The sequence below is a fragment of the Nothobranchius furzeri genome, chromosome 11, assembly GCF_043380555.1.
Source record: "Nothobranchius furzeri strain GRZ-AD chromosome 11, NfurGRZ-RIMD1, whole genome shotgun sequence".
In the NCBI taxonomy this organism is placed as follows: domain Eukaryota; kingdom Metazoa; phylum Chordata; class Actinopteri; order Cyprinodontiformes; family Nothobranchiidae; genus Nothobranchius; species Nothobranchius furzeri.
Window position 1 is genome coordinate 53,526,286 of NC_091751.1, and position 13,304 is coordinate 53,539,589.

At 48.6% G+C, this 13,304-nt stretch overlaps 1 long non-coding RNA gene across 2 annotated transcripts; it reads right to left on the bottom strand.

Moving 5' to 3' along the window:
- Positions 1 to 11,412: 11,412 nt before the first annotated feature.
- On the bottom strand, positions 11,413 to 12,410 carry LOC139061803 (uncharacterized). 2 transcript variants are annotated; one of them, XR_011515490.1, is made up of 4 exons: positions 12,273 to 12,410; positions 12,017 to 12,134; positions 11,668 to 11,762; positions 11,413 to 11,551 (listed from the first exon to the last, which is right to left on the bottom strand). It is a non-coding gene; the product is annotated as an uncharacterized lncRNA (long non-coding RNA). The 2 variants fall into 2 exon arrangements; XR_011515489.1 differs by lacking the exon at positions 12,273 to 12,410 and having other exon boundaries at positions 12,017 to 12,148.
- Between the last annotated feature and the right edge of the window lie 894 nt (positions 12,411 to 13,304).

The following is a 13,304-nucleotide window of genomic DNA, read 5'->3' on the forward strand; positions in this document are numbered from 1 at the left end:
TCTGTTAAACAATAAAGGACTTTATAAAGCCAGTATTTTGTATATTGATCTTTCAGTTTGCTTTCTCCAGGTCAGGGATGAGGTCCTGCCCCAAGTGAAGGAGTTTAAGTATCTCAGGCTTTTGTTCACGAGGGGGAGAAAGATGGAGCGTGAGATAGATAGGTGGATTGGTGCTGCGTCTGCAGCATCTACATATAAATATTGGACAATGGGTTTCCAAAGGCTCCAATAACACGTTTTTGAATAAAAATGGGAGGTGGCCACCACCGCCATTTTGACTGTGTCACAGGTTCCGTCAAGCCCAGACAATTCCAAAAAAGCGAAAGGAGGAGGAGCTGAGGGTGGGGCTGTAAGTCTGGGATCAACTGACGACACTCGGTCGAACTAGCTACAAGCTAACCTGAAGCTAACCCAAAGCTAACGTGGAGGTGGGAGCTAAGCTAACGGAGGTAGCAACCTAGCTACTACAACCGGAGTTAAATGTGCACAACACCAGAGCTTCTGAGTCAGAGATACGCAGGGCTGACCGCTGGGTAAAACCGGGTGGAACACAGACGTCTCCCGAGACCTCCACAAGCCGGCAGCCACACAGCAGACAAGCGCCGCTGCAATCTGAGATGCGCAGAGCTGCCGCTGGGGAGAACCGGGTGGAAAGGTTTTCATCCCAGAGCTCCACAAGCCGGCGGCCCGCGCAGCAGACAGAAGCCGCGATCAGACAGAGATACGCCGAGCTGCAGGGAGGGGAGAACCGGGTGGAAAACATTGGTTTCCATCCAGAGCTCCACAAGCCGGCAGCTCGTGCAGCAGACAGAAGCCGCGATCAGACAGAGATGCGCTGAGCTGCGGGGAGGGGAGAACCGGGTGGAAAACAGAGGTCTCCCGAGAGCTCCACAAGCCGATAGTCGGAACCCAGCTCCACCAACATGTTATATTTCAACCCATTTTCTAAAGTGCAGCATTATGTTAAATGCACTGGGTTTTACCCTATTAAATTTAAATTTCATGGTTAAACAGTACATGTTAAAATCTAAGCTCAGCTAGTGCAAGAGCGGCAGTGACCTAAAATACAAAAATATAATTTTACTTACTGAAAAAAATGAAGTGGACACTCCTTGGACGCTCTATTAGTGCAATTAATACCACAGCAAGTCATTTTGTCCAACAATTGCACAAATAATATCCCTTTCCCCGGAGCTAGCTCTGTGGTCACGTGGGTCTGATGCTCATTAATTATACAGAATTTTAGGCTTTTAATGCAGTTAAACAGAAGAGTGAGAAAAAAATTCACCCCCCTCAGAGTTGTCATGAGTGTAAACTAGATCATTTAAACAAAAAACATGTTTTGGAACCAGGTTGTAAAAATGTTTATTTCTGCTGTGAAATTGGTATTTTTAACATGGGAGTCAATGAGGATTTGCTCGCTTCTGACACCAGCCCCCAGCGGATGAGGGTGGAACTGCAATTTTATTTCATTTCCGGGTTTGCTTTAATTTTTCACCCGCATTGTGGGGGCTTCGTCTGCAGTGATGCGGGCATTGAAACAATCTGTCGTGGTGAAGAGAGAGCTGAGCCAGAAGGCAAAGCTCTCGATTTACTGGTCAGTCTACGTTCCTACCCTCAACTATGGTCAAGAGCTTTGGGTAGTGACTGAAAGAATGAGATTATAGCAGCCAAAATGAGTTTTCTCCGCAGGGTTGGCTGGGCTCTCCCTTAGAGATAGGATGAGAAGCTCGGTCATCCGGGAAGGGCTTGGATTAAATCTGCTGCTCCTGCACATTGAGAGTCGCCAGCTGAGATGGCAAAGGAATCTGGTTAGGATGCCTACTTGATGCTTCCCTGATGAGGTTTTCTGGGTACATCCAACTGGGAGAAGACTTAAAGGAGGTCTCAGGACAACTTGGAGGGTCTTTAGGCTATCCAGGGAACGTCTTAGGATTCCCCAGAGGAGCTGGCCCACGTTACTGGAGAGAGAGAAGTCTGAGCCTCCCTGCTTAGGCTACTGTCCCTGCGATCGACCCCGAATCAGTGGCCAAAAATGGAGGGATGGGTCTGCCGTAATAAGGTAATAAATAAAAAAAATACACACGGGAGGCAACAAATGACCACGATCAACGAAATTTGTCGCTGTCGCTTTTATTACCTGACACACGGGAGGCGATCCGCGGCAGCGGCCAGCGGCAAAGCCGTCTACGCGTTCTGTTCCATGGCGAAATCGAAACTTCCGTTGTTTTGCATGGCTGTGTCAGGTTGGAGGGAATTAAGGTTATTTAAGCGGTTCAGAGTTAAAACAGTGGTAGATATGATGTTTCACAAGGTGCTGCTAGAGTTATGTGAAATCTTACTTCTGATTTTACTATATAAAACATAATAATAATCAACTTCTCCATGTTTGCTCGGAGATGTACGGAGCATCCTGTCCGCTCATTGGTCAGTGAAAGAAACCTCCGTTGATTGGTCCTCGTCCGAGCGACAGCGATGAAAAGTTGAAAATGTTTCAACTTCCTTGGATCGCGTCGCCTGTGCACGACACGTGCACGAGCGCAAAATTTCACACGCACGTTTTTCGCGTTTCGCTTGGTAGGAGGGAGACCGGCGATTATCGCTTTGTCGCGCATGTCTCATTGAAAATGAATGGAGGAGAGGCGATGTCGCCTCCCGTGTGTCGAGCCCATCAGTAGGTAAGATTAAAAATAGATTAATTAGATTCATTAAATACATTCCATTCTCGCTCTGCTCTGGGTGGCTGCATGTTGGAGTAGTTCTGTTAACTGCATGTAAGTTTTGCCTTTTTTCGACATTTTTTCTTCTATCGTCTTAAGAAAAACTGTATTTTTTGGACCTTTTACTTTTCTGTTTCTGGTGCTGTGAAACTTGGATTTTACTGCTATTTTTTCACTTTTTTCATTTTTTGAGCATTTGTTATGATGCGTGACTATGGCAACAAGCTGGTTTACAATCGGGAGCAGCTAATTAACATTGGAAAGGCTGAAATAATACCTCAACTGAAGCCACAATTCCCAAATGAGCTAAAATGCAAGAAGCGTGGATGCAGAGCAGGAGCAAAACCGAGAAAGAGAAAGAGGAAATTCAAACCATCTCTTCCATTGATCATAATGGGCAATGTGAGATCACTGACCAACATGATGGATGTTTATTCCCTTGCCTTTACTGCCTAGCTATTTTATCGTTGGTTTATTTACACTGTTCTTTTACCGATTTTATTGACTTCTCTTGTTTGGTTCTCTGTGCTATGCTCTAGCTGTTTTATTCTTTTATATTACTCATTTAACCTTATCTGTTTTTACCCCTGTACAGCACTTTGGTCAGCTCACATGCTGTTTTTAAATGTGCTTTATCAAATAAATGGAATGGATGAACAAGCCCTTTCAAGGACCCAGCCAGAGTATTGGCAGTGCAGTGTTATTTGTTTCACTGAGACGTGGCTGCAGGACCATATCCCCGATTTCAGCGTCTCTCTGCCAGGATCGGGAAAAGAAAAGTAGGTGGAGTGGCAGTGCTTGTCAACAACAGATGGTGCCATCCATGTCATGTTTCTGTCATGACTTCCAATTCTTCACCCTCCTCTACCTCCTCATATAGCTTTCAGCCTTCATTCAGCTCACCTAATCCCCTCACCAAGATCCTGACAAGCCCTGTTTCCCCTGGCAACCACAGTCAACTCACAAAAGTGAGGATGGTGCTTGCGTGGGTGCACGCTGCGAGCTGCTCGTCCTCTTTATGCAGTGGTACCTTGCTTTTTACTAACTTTTATTGGCGTTTTATTGGCTTTTATGCATTTTTGTTGTCTCTGATGACTTTTTTGAATGGTGTGGATTCTCTGGTGACATACGATCGAGCTGCGCTGCTGAGACTTCGTCCTCCCATTGATGTAGCGGGTTGCGCGCGCTGGGAACCTCACGGATGGCGCTGCTGGTTGGACTGCCCGTGTGCTCTCTCCCCCCAAGCCGTGATGTGTCGGCCCTCTGTCCGCCCCAGCTTGAGAAGGAAGCATCGGAGAAGACGGGGAAAGAGAGGTAGCCGGCGCGTGAGACGTCGGGCTGGATCCCTGAAGAAGCGGCTGGTCCGATTCGGCCCAGCTTCTGACCCGGTGGTTCCAAGATGTCTCTTGGATTACTCTGTGCCCTGCCTAGGGAACTTGGCCAGCTCTGAGGGTGAACTGGCACCGCGCCACGGCCAATTGGCTCGAAGACCTCACCAGACTGGGGTTTGCTGGGAGAATCTGCGCTCGGTTACGGGCACAGAGTTAAAGGAGACTGTGCCCGTGCGCGATCTCGGTGCCGCAGCCCCGCCGCAGACCCGGTTTGGTCTAGTCAATGCCAGGTCTGTGCTGAACAAAACTTTTATTCTTTGTGACTTTTTTATTCAGCATGACTTGGGTTTTCTCTGCATCTGTGAGTCATGGATCCCATTTGGTGACTCAAGCGCCCTGCTGGAGCTGGTACCACCTGGCTGCTCCTGTTTTAATATCCCCAGATCACGGGGCAGAGGTGGAGGGCTGGTTGTTGTTTTTAAATCCAGCCTTCCTTGTCAACAGCTTACACCCACCATGTCATTTTCTTCCTTTGAACAGTGCTTATTTGAACTGTGCATCTCCCCCCGCCTGCTCGTCGTGCTGATTTATCGCCCTCCAAAGACTGACTCCAACTTCCTTAATGATTTCTGTGATCTTGTGGCAGACTGCATCCTAAAATATGACTATGCCCTATTTTTTGGTGATTTTAACATCCATATCTGCTGTCCTGACAATGTGCTTGCTAAAAGCTTTTTGAACTTGCTAGATTCATTCAATTTGACTCAATGGGTATTGTCCCCAACTCATGTCACTCAGTCACACCCTGGACCTGGTTATCTCTTTTGGTCTCCCTGTCATGAACCTTGTGACTTTGCCTCCTGTGTTCTCTGACCACTCTCCAATACTCTGTGATGTTACGTTGCCAAATCCTGTTCCTGTGCGTGAAGCTCCAGCTACTAGGTTCAGAGCCCTGGATGCAGAAACTATTTCAAAGTTTGTGGACTGTACGTTTGTAAGGTTAGAGACCTTTAACCCAGATCCATCTAACACTGAACACTATTCACAACACTTTGATGTACTTTGTAATCAGGTCCTGGATGTGGTTGCCCCTCTCAAGCTTTGCAAGTCTAGGCCTAGGAGGGAGCCTTGGCTCTCTGATGTCACACGGGCTTGTAGGTGGGCGTGTAGAGCCTCTGAGAGAAAGTGGGAAAAGGATGGCCTACAGGTCTCGCGTGAGTTGCTCAGAGCATCACTAGTTGCTTATCAGGATGCTGTGAGGGCTGCCAGAACGGCCTATTTTGCAGACATCATCGAAACAAACTCCAAGAATCCCAGGATTCTCTACAAAACACTAAACTCTGTTCTGGTGTATCAGGAGCCTAGCTCCATGTCTCCTACAGCTGCTGGAAACTCTGAAGATTTTCACAGATTCTTTGTTCATAAAGTATCAGGCATTAGAGCAGCTATTTCTGGTAGCTCTATTGACTCTGTTCCAGTTCCTCCATCACCACCCACCCTGAGCTCGCTCAATACTGTTTCATATTCTGAGCTGAGTAAGCTTGTTGCGAGGCAGAAGCCATCTGGCTCTCCACTTGACGTTCTGCCGCCTTGTCTCTGGAAGGCTGCCTTTCCGTGCCTTGGCCCTTCACTTGGTCAGATTATCAATGGGAGCCTCAGCACAGGTGTTGTCCCAGCTGCTTTGAAAGCAGCAGTTATTCGGCCGACCCTGAAGAAACCTGGTGCTGATGTCTCTGTGATGGAAAATTACAGGCCTATCTCTACCCTGCCTTTTACATCAAAACTGCTTGAGAAACTCGTTTATCAGCAGCTGGTCTCACATTTAGCTGACTCTGATCTGTTTGAGGTTTTTCAATCAGGGTTCAGGTCTGGCCATAGCACAGAGTCAGCTCTACTGAGGGTCCTAAATGACATCTATCTATCACTAGATCAGGGTACATCTGTGGTGCTTTTGTTGTTAGATCTGACGGCAGCCTTTGACACAGTCGACCACGCGATTCTACTCAATGCTTGGAACGATGGGTTGGGATCGAAGGGTCTGCTCTGGATTGGTGTAGATCGTATCTCCACAACAGGACATTCTGCGTTAAACTGGGTGATGTTTTGTCATCTTCCACCCCAGACCCCATTCGGACGGCCGGATCTCCCTCCTAGCCTCCAGCCCCTGGAAGCCAAGCGACAACAAAGGTGTGCTAAGTCCCCTAGTCTCCCTCCGCCTGCTCCAATATGGTGTTAGTGAGTGTTGATGAGGTGTATTCCATGGCTGTGGTGAGCGGGCAGTACGGGCATCATCTGGCCTATGCCAGCTGATGTCACCACACCACCCCACTTGCACCCTCAGCCCTCAGTGTCTAAGTGCAGTTTAAAATTGGAAGTGGGCACCGGCACTTGGGATGAGGCTGAGAAATCCCCCTGCCAAATGCCGTTGGATGTGCTCACTCCCAAGGCCCTGAGTGTGTGTTTGCGTGGAATGTCGTTGGTGGAAGTGTTTAGGGTGCAGATAAAATTGGGGGGCAGGTTGCCACAGGAATGCAGAAATGGGGTCCATACCCACACTCCCTGACTTGTCCACCCCCCAAGGTCCTATTTGCATGTTTGTGTGATAATGTGAGGGAGCAGGATGAGAGAAATGTGTGGAATGGCTGGTTGGGCTTAGCCCTCCAGGGAGCCAGCTCCCCCAATGGCCCCAATAGGCACCTCTGTTGTCAATATGCCACCCAGAGCATGGAGACCCCAGTCTATCCTGCCAGGGCCCAAAGCAGCAGCATCAAAGAGCCTCACGGAGTCCGAGGGCACCAACCCAGCCCCACCCCAGCAGAATATCTACGCCCATCCCTGCATTTGCCCAACATCCGGACTATAAAAGACATAGGACATCCAGGTAAGGTTGGGTCCTCACCCTCCTGGACTTCCCCCTCCCCTGTGATGGGACAGCAGAGGTCTACACGAGGCCCTTGAACCTGAGTCAGACACTGTTGCATATTCTTGCCTTCTCCCCGGCAGCATACATGTCAGGACCCAACCCCCAAGGCCCCGGCCAGATCCCCCCATGGGGCCGGCCACCCCCACAACCTGAGCCCCCAGGCCCCCACCCAGACCGGCCCAGGGGCAATGCAGCCGCCAGACAGTAACCAATGGCCACCGCCAAGACCTCCAAGGGGCCCCACTCACAACCGCCAGCAGTCAACCCCCCGAGGCAACCAAAGCACCTCCAGAGGGGGGCAACGGCCCTCCAGTTCCAGACACCCCCAGTGAACCCACCTCCAAGGAACGTCCAGATACTCCAAACTCAGACCCTCCACCCCCTCACCCACATCATCCCGCAGGACAATATCAATGGTCCCCCGTCATCGCTATGTGATGGAACCGATCAAAGGAGCCCCGAGAGATTGATTTGAAGTGGAAGCAGAGGCTAAATCAAGTGTAATATGATCTAACAAAAGATTTCTATACTGGTTGATGCAAAGAGTATCTCTATTTTTCCAATTAAAGAGGATAGTTTTCTTAGTGATGCATATGGCAGTCAAAACTATGTGAGCCAAAGATGTTTCAACCAGGACATTGTCCAGGTTTCCCAGTAAACAATGAGAGGGGGAGGTTGGGATATGACATTTCAGACACTTTGACAGATCTTCACATACTCTACCCCACACCCTGGAACACACCCTCAGGTCACCCTTTTTAAAGATGCCACTCCACACGAACTGCCCCAGATGACCATGCAAAGTTGCAGAGACGTGTCAACCACAACAGCCCTAAAACATCCATAGCCTTGAGATACCCAGGACGAATCACATCCGCCCCTGGGGCTCCGCCACTGTGTAGTTGTTTGACTACCTCAGCAACTTCTGCCCCCGAGATTGGACAGTCCACCCCCAGGTCTCCCGGCTCTGGTTCCTCCTCGGAATGCGCATAGGTGGGATTGAGGAGCTCCTCAAAGTGTCCCTTCCACCGTCCAACTATAGCCCCAGTTGACGTCAGCAGCTCCCCATCCCCACTGTAAACAGTGTGAGCGAGTTGCTGCCTTCCTCTCCTGAGGCGCCGGACAGTTTGCCAGAACCTCTTTGGAGCCGATCGATAGTCTTTCTCCATGGCCTCACCAAACTCCTCCCACGCCCGAGATTTTGCCTTGGCAACTGCCACTGCTGCACCCCGCTTGGCTATCCGGTACCTGTCTGCTGCCTCCGGAGACCCACAGACCAGCCACGCCCTGTAGGCCTCCTTCTTCAGCCTGACGGCTCCCCTAACCTCTGGTGTACACCAGCGGGTACGGGGGTTGCCACCACGACAGGCACCGGCCACCTTGGGACCACAGCTAGCAACAGCCGCCTCAACAATCGCAGAGTGGAACAAGGCCCACTCGGAGTCAATGTCCCCCACTGCTCTCGGGATGCGGTCAAAGCTCTGCCGGAGGTGGGAGTTTAAGACTGTCTTGACAGGTTCTTCTGCCAGGCGTTCCCAGCAGACCCTCACTATGCGTTTGGGTCTGCCAGGTCTACGTGGCAACTTCCCCTGCCGTCTGATCCAACTCACCACCAGGTGGTGATCAGTTGACAGCTCCATTCCTCTCTTCACTCGGGTGTCCAAAACATACGGCCGCAGGTCAGATGATACGACTACAAAGTCTTTCATCGACCTGCGACCTAGGCTGCCCTGGTACCAAGTGTACCGATGGGCCTCCTTATGTTCGAACATGGTGTTCGTTATGGCCAAACTGCGGCTTGCACAGAAGTCCAATAACGAAACACCACTCAAGTTCAGATGAGGCAGGCCGATCCTCCCAATCACACCCCTCCAGGTCAAGCTGTCATTGCCTACGTGAGCACTGAAGTCCCCCAGCTGGACAATGGAGTTCCCTGATGGAGCATTATCTAGCACTCATCCCAGGGACTCCAAAAAGGGTGGGTACTCTGAACTGATATTTGGCCCATAAGCACAAACAACAGTCAGGACCCGTTCCCCGACCCGAAGGCGCAGGGAAGCTACCCTCTCGTCCCCCAGGGTAAACCCCAACACACAGGCAAAGAGTCTTAGGGCTAACAAAAAGCCAACCCCAGCCCTCCGCCTCTCATTCGGAGCAACTCCAGCAAAGGAGAGTGTCCATCTCCTCTCAAGGACTTGGGTTCCAGAGCTAATGCTATGTGTCGAGCTGAGTCCGACTATCTAGCAGGTACCACTCAACCTCTGCCACAAGCTCCTGCTCCTTCCCCGCCAGCGAGGTGACGTTCCATGTCCCAAAAACCAGTTTCCTTGTCCGGGGATCGGACCGCCAAGGCTCCTGCCTCGGTCTGCCACCCGATCCACACTGCACCGGACACTTCATGTTCCTCCTGCGGTTGGTGGGTCCACAGTTGGATGAGCCCATGTATCCTGTTCAGGCTTGGCCCGGCCGGGCCCCATGGACGAAAGCCCGGCCACCAGGCGCTCGCTCACGGGCCCCATTCCCAGGCCTGGCTCCAGGGTGGGACCCTGGTAACCCTCTGGGCCGGGTACTCTGACTCTTTGAATTTACATCCATGAAAGATCCTCTGCTCCACCAGAGAAAACAAGACATTCAGTGCGTTTACATGCAGCCAGTAACCCTTTTAAAACCCGGATATTCGCAATAACCCGGTTCGGCACGGCCATGTAAACACCGTCAAAAACCCGGATATGCTCATAACCGGGTTTTTAAAAACCCAGTTACTACACCTGGGGTAACCCTTTTCTAACCCGAAAGTTTGGTCGTGTAAACGCATACCGGGATATCCCCATCAAAGCGTGTGTTCTGCGCATGTTCTGTTCGCAAGGAATCTTGGTCTTTTCAGTAGCGACACATCTTGTATGCGCCAGAATACCGGAAGTAAACAAGTTGGGAGCAACATGGCGAGTCGCAGCCGGCACAGCACCACACTTTTGGAGTGACGAGGAAACCTCTGTGTTCATCGGTCTGGTTCATCTTGAAGGAGAGGATGATGATGATGTTATGGATGAAAACACAGGTAAGTCACATGACTTTCTCAATCCAATACGTATGCCAACAAAGGGTTTCGCTCTCGGAGGTAGATACATGCGTCGACCCATCTGTGTTTAACCTATCATTAACATCTTTTTTAACATCAAGCTGTAACATTTTGCTTGTTTTTATGTCTGGCCAGATGCAGATATTGGAGAAGGTGGACCTTCAATGACTGTACCTTGCCAGTCTACACAGCCATCAAATCCCACTGCAGCTACTCCTGGTGAGCTTTCTAAATACTGTTACTAAAGGCATAACTGGTTATAGCGTATTGTAACCCCAGGTCACTCCTCCTCCTTGTGTAATGTCTGAAAATAGTACCTTTCTTTAGTGGATAATTTGATTACAGTGATTATGAGATATTATGTAATATAACCGTTGACCCAAACTAAGGACTATTGTCACTTTTGCATTCTTAGTAAACTCAGAATTGTAGGAAGATATTTGTTTATGACGAAGGAGCAGGTGACATTCTGACACATGTCAGCTAAAGGTAAAGAAACATCTTCTAGAATCCACAAGTTTCATAAGAATGCAAAAAGTGATAATAGTCGAACACTAAGAGAGAACTTACCCAACACTTTCTAAGGCCTGTCATGTCTGCTCTAGGTGGGTCAAGTCGCAGGTCCAGGCACCGTGGAGCCGCTTCACTTACTCAACATCAACAGTTCATGGAGAGAATGCAGCACACGCAGAACCAATGGTTTGAGCAGCAAAGGCAGTTGAGACATGCCAGTGATGAGGCACTCATGTCTCAAATGTTTTCTGAATCAACCTCACATTTAAAAAGCAAAACCAAAATGTTATTTTGTGATGTGCTTTATTAAAGAACAAATGTTTTATAAAACTTACTAGAAAACTTGTATGTGTTGACATTTTATTTGAACATTGCATATACCTGTTCTTTTTCAGAGGTGCACAGCAACAAAGGAGAAGGCAGATAAACATCTTTTAAAACTTAGAAAATAAAGCGTTTTGAAAAGTAGCGAGCTTACAGTTTAAAGTTGTTTGTTTCCTATCAGAGCCGTTCGTCCTGCACACTCACGCTCTTACTAAGCGCTTACGGAGTGGGACACGTGCAGCAAGGTAATCAGGGCCCGTCTGATAGCTGAGGCTGCACTGTTATCAGCCCTATTTACCTGTGACACAGGCTGTGGAAACAGCCTTTCTACTGATGTGGCCTCCTATGCCCATCTGGGATTAACATGCTCCTTCTCCATCTCACAAAAGTTGTGTAGAGCACAACAGGTTGCTACCACATATGGTGTGAAAGTAAAGTGGAAGTCACTGCGCTTCAACAGAACACGGAAACGAGATTTCAGTCGACCAAATGCTATCTCTATACTTGTTCTAGCAGAACTCAAATAGACGTTGAAGCTTTCCTCTTGTGGTGTCAGTCTTGGGGACTGCAGATACCCCTTCATTAGCCAGGGCATCAGCGGGTACGCAGGATCTCCCAGCAGGAAGAAATCCACATCCTGCCCCTCGATCTGCACTGCTCTCTAAAGTGGGACAGATAGAAATATTATTCTTCCTAAATTATGTCATAATGCATCTTAGATATGTGGCAGGTGTGCAACTTGCATTTAAATACCAAAAGTTTTAATGCATTACCCACCTTTGGGAAGGATTGTGCGTTGTTGAACAGACTGGACTGGCGGAGTGCATTGGCGTTGTGCTGAACCAGGCACTTTGCAGCTCACACTCCAAAAACTATGGAAAATGTATCACAGTGAATCAAGATGTAGTGGGAGCGGTGTGATTAGTGGCAAAAAGTTAGGAAAATTATTTCAGGTCAGTAATGACATAATTATTTGTACATATAAGCTGTTGATGTTTTTTTGAACAGAGAACCTCTCAATTGATGTTTGTGAGTGGTTCTAATATAGGTTAGTGATGTGTGTCTGTCAACATTATATACAAATCATAATCATGAATACAAAAGCTGGGAATGGCAAAACAGCTACCAGTATTTGTCATCACAGACTCCCTGGAGGACATAGGATGGCCATCCCTTCCTGTTTATGAAGTCTCTGTAGCCATCACTTGGAGGCAAGCAAGGGATGTGGCTCCCATCCACACAACCTATGATAAAAAGTAAAAAAAAAAAAAACGAAAAAGTATGCACACAGCAGTGTAGCCTACATACATAGTATAGTTCACATTTAGCCTACTCAGAAAACTACTGACATTAACAAGACATAAGAGCAGGAAATATTTTACCTATGATTTGAGGAATGGAGTGGGCACGTTCAAATCTTTGTGCAATGCCACATGCCTCCTCCAAAGTGGGTACCCGGATCAGTGTTTTGATGACTTGAGTCGACCATTCCGTGGCAGAATAGGTACACCATCTTCTTCACGGTGCTCTTGTGCACTCCAAATTGGTTTGCTATCAAACGACACTCTGCACAGCTTGCTAGTTTATACAGCACCATGGCAACGCGCATTTCTGTAGGCACTGGTGTGCGGATGGTTACTACACTGGGCTCCATCACTCTTTCCATCATACCACAAAGTTTAGCAAAAGATTGACGTGACATACGGAAATTCTCACGCCATTCCGTGTCCGTGAACTCCATCATTACAACCAGTTCCCACTAGTCCTGGCTGCGCACCTTCATCCAAAGTGTCCGCGGGGCTCTGGTGGTAACGGGTACCGTCGATATGTTGGATATGTTTAGCGCAGCTCTATATTTGCAATTTCTTCCTCACGTACTCTCCTTCGAATGAAGGCCAGTACGCACAGTCGTTGTAAGAGCTGCCGGTGGGTCAATACCAGCAATAAAGCGCAAACAAACGCGCTCGCTATCTCTTCCGAACTGGGAAACATGTTGTTGTTTTCACGGATACCGGAACAAGATGACCTGGAAATGACGCATATTGCGTCTTGACGTTGTCCATACGTCCTGACGCTACCCCAAAGTCCGCATTGAAAACGGGTTATGCAAATTAGGGTTGCCTCTTGCTTGTTAACGGGTTATCCCGATCAACTCAGAAACCCGAAAACCGACCTTAACCCGATCATAACCCGGATATTGGCTGCATGTAAACGTAGTCATTGGATTTGTGTTATGCAAATGTAAAGAATGCATACATGTCCAGAACAAGACCTCCTCTAGGACAATCAGATCACAATCTTGTTTTTCTCTCCTCAGAATACAAACCACTTGTTCAGAGGCAACCTGTGACAAGAAGACCTGTGAGAAAATGGTCACAGGACGCTGAAGAAGCCCTGCAGGATTGTTTTGAGAC